The sequence below is a fragment of the Chrysochloris asiatica genome, unplaced genomic scaffold (genome assembly GCF_000296735.1).
Source record: "Chrysochloris asiatica unplaced genomic scaffold, ChrAsi1.0 scaffold00010, whole genome shotgun sequence".
Classification (NCBI taxonomy): domain Eukaryota; kingdom Metazoa; phylum Chordata; class Mammalia; order Afrosoricida; family Chrysochloridae; genus Chrysochloris; species Chrysochloris asiatica.
The window spans coordinates 26,747,754-26,751,948 of NW_006408528.1; positions in this window are offsets into that span (position 1 = coordinate 26,747,754).

Consider the following 4,195-nt stretch of genomic DNA (forward strand, 5'->3'; position numbering starts at 1 on the left):
AAGACTGTGTACATGCCAGCATTTAGCTCTATTCCCTTTAACTCTTGTACTCCTCCCCACCTTATCCTGCCTTCATCACTCTTCTGCCAATCTTCCTCTTATTGTAGATTGCCTTCCCTGTCACAAAGTTATCACATATCTACCCTCTAGCCAGTGAATTACTCTCCCTTCCCTTCTACACCTAGCAACCCTCAGATACTGTTTCTTTTAGCATGAAAACCTTCTCTTGACTTTATGCAATAGTGGTGTCATACAATAAATGTCTTTTCATGGTTGACTAATCTCACTCAGCATAATATTCTCCATTTTCATCCATGTTATGAAGTTTTTAGCAGATACTTCATTATTTGTCAATATTTTGTAGTATTTCATTGTGCGTATGTACCAAAGTTTGTTTATCCATTCTTCTATTGATGGAAATGTAGGCTCCATTTTTTTGTTATTGTGAATAGTGTTGCAATGAACATGTTGTGTATATATGTTTTTATTGCGTGGCTCTTATTTCTTGAGGATATATACCAAGTAGAGAGATCACTGGGCCATATGGTATTTTTATTTAAAACTTTTTGAGAAAGTACCATATCATTTTCCAGAGTGGTTACACCATTTCACAGTCCCACTAGTAGTGAAAGAAGGTCCCAGTCCCTTCACAACTTCACCAGCATTTGTTTTATGTTGTTGTTTTAACTTTGCTATTAATGTGGAGTGAAATGATATTGCATTGTTGTTTTGATTTGCATTGTGGCGGTGCTGTGGGATAAAGCATTGGACCACAAAGTCAGTTTGAACCACAAGGTTAGTGGTTCAAACTCATCAGCCACTCCTTAGAAACCCTATTCATGGCTTCTATGAGTCAGAACTGACTTGATGGCACTTAACAACACAAACAATGGCTAATGAAGGAGTTCTGATAGCATAGTGGATTATGAGCTGGGCTTTGAACCACAAGGTCAGCAGTCTGAATCTACCTGTCATTATGTAGGAAAAATATGAGGTCGTCTGACCTGTAAAGATTTGCAGCCTCAGAAACCCTATACAGAGTTCTTATGACTCAGAACTGACTTGGTGGCACACAACCACCACCAGTAGGCAATTATCATGAGCATTTCTTCATGTTGTTTGGATGCCTGAATGCCCTCTTTGGTGAAGTGTCTATTCATGTCCTCTGCCCAATTTTTTATTAGGATTATTTATGTTTTTCTTGTTGATGTGTTGAAGTTTTCTATACATTTTAAAGATGTGTACTTTGCCTGATATGTCATTGCCTTTTTTTTTTTTTTTTTTCCTAGTCTGTGCCAAATTTTACTCTTTTGGTGAAATTTTTTGATGCACATAAGTGTCTAATTTTTAGGAGATCCTAGTAATCTAGCTTGTCTTCTGCTGTTTGTATGTTTTCAGTTATACTTGACAGTGTATTTATACCAGTTATCACAGCCTCTAAATTTGTTCCTATTTTCTCACTGATGATCATTATAATTCTAGGTTTTACACTTAGATCTTTAATCCACATTGAACTTGTATGTGGTGTGAGATGCGGGTTTTGTGTTATTTTTTCTGAAAAGAATTTCTAGCTTTTCCTCCACCATCTGTTAAAGAGATTATTTCTTACCCATCAACAATGTTTTTATTTCTGTTTATTTTTCTGAAATTATATCGGGTTTCCCCTTCTTTGGTCCAGTGCTGGCTTATTTTAAAATAGAACATAAATCCACCCAGAAAGAAGTGTTCGATGGAAGCAATGTTTCAAACTTCTGATTCATTTCAATCTGACAATTCGGTACCTACTTTAAGATTACTAGAAAAATGTGGTTTTAATTAACACTTCTGAAACCCTGCCTCCTGCACCTGAGCAGAAATGCTTATTCCACATGTGCATATTTGTACCATTTGCCTGTGGGAAGCAAATGGCAACCAACTACAGTTGAGTTCCCTATCCCCACAATTACAGAAAAGTTGTTTAACACAAATGCAATCCATAAGGTTAAAATAATTATTTTACCTCCATTAAATCCAAATTCTCTAACCTACCTATCACATGATAGTGTTTGATTGAAGACTTTAATGGGCTATATAACCGACAAGGGGACTTTATAAAGAACTATATAAGAACATCTATTCGTTATGGAGGCATCATCAATTTCACGTAAAAGCAAGAATGCATTATAAAAGGATTTACTGCAGTAGTATTCTCAACCAAGGACAATGAAAAATCTTGATGGACCCTAACGGAGAAGACTGTAAAATTTAAGATACCCATTTAAGTAAGTAGAGCTGATTTGATTTTTAACCATGAGGAAAGAATGAATTCTTTTCTTGGCTATATGAGAGGCTGACCCTGAGAACTGAGACAAACTTCATGAAAATATGGAAACAAAAAATAACACTACACATCTTTGAGGAGCTATAATTGTTAGACATAATAATAGATGAGCATAGAGGTATGATCACTGCTGGACAGATGACTCAACACTGTTTATGTATATGTATAAGAGCTCAGTCAAGGAGGATAAGATCTCTGTGCCTTCTTATCAAGGGGTGTGAATTTTTGGTATATTTACACACCAAGTACTTACATCTTAAGATTTCATAAGTATTTTATAAATATAATTCATAAACCAGAGGCCATGTTTGCATGTTATCATGACCCCTGTCGTGAAATGTTTAGAGAGTATTTGTATACTTTGCCAACAGGATTGTTTGTATGTGAAAAACAAACCACAAGAAATTCAAAATTGATTTTATTGCACATTATAATATTTCTGTGATAAATATGTTATTGTTGCTGTTGTTAGGTGTTGTCGAGTTGGTTCTAATTCACAGCGACCCTATGCACAACACAGAACTAAACACTGCCCAGTCTTGCATCTTTTCTCCTTTTAGCGTGATGTTACTTATTGATCCATTTGTGAGGATTTTTGTTTTCTTTACATTGAAGTACAATCCATTCTGAAAGCTGTAGAGTTTTATCTTCATTTTGTCCTTGTGTGGTGCTTTAGAGTAAGCACTGGACTGCTAACCTCAAGGCTGCTAATTCACACTGTATGAGTTGGAACCAACTCAACAGCACTTAAAAAACATGTGTGGTCTTATTTTGTTGAAAAAAGTTATTTCCAATAGCATTGGTCTTTCAAAATTCTATCATGCAATCTCTATCATTGTTTGTATCACTAAGAAAATATTTTCCAACTATCAATCCTTAGACTTTTTTTCCAACTCTCATGTTCCAATCAATAATAATTATCAATGTATCTTGAGTGCATTTTGATCAATTTCAGTCTGAAGAAGTTGACTGAAGACTTTAATCTTTCAGTTTCTTCATCTTTAGCATCTACTATTGATATGTACATTTGAACAATAATCACATTTACTGGTCTTTCTTATAAGCATATGGATATTATCCTATCACAATTTTGTATTTCAGGATAGATCTTGAAATGTTCTTTTTAATGATTAAGGTAGTATTTCCCTTCAGTTTATCATTCCTTCCATAGTAGACAAAATTATTATCCAATTTCAAAAGGCCAATAGTCCATTTCAGCTTACTAACATCTAGGATATCATTTTTTATGCATTTCCTTTTTAATGACGTCCAGCTTTCTAAGAGTCATACTTCATACATTCCACATTGCAGTGGATGTTTGTAGTTGTTTCTTATCATTTGGAGTCATGCCATATCAACAAACGAAGTTCCTTCTAAACTTTACTCAATCTACATCATTAAAATCTACTTTGAAGTGGCACACCTGTATTTTTGAGTGCTTTAAGTCTGAGGAACTCATCTTTCAGCACTATATCAGACAATATTCCACTGCCATTTATAAGGTTTTTACAGGCCATTTTTTACAAAGTAAATAAACTCTTCCATGTCTGTCTAGCCTGAAAGCTTTGTTTGAACCTGTTCACCATGGGTGACCCTGCTAGTATCCTGGTGGCATAACTTCCAGAATCACAGCAACCACAGTACAACAAACTGACTGGTATATGGTATTTGTTTTGTTTAAGGAGACTAAATGTGACATTTTTAGCAATATTTAAAAAGAATTTTGCACAATTACATAATGCATGCATTTATTAGACTTGTTTGATTGCAAGTAAATTTCTTAAGCAGAAACATGAAATATAAAATGCAGAGATGATGCAGGGTCACAGAGTAGGGAGATGGTCAAGCTTCAGGAGTGAACTGGGACTTGGGAGA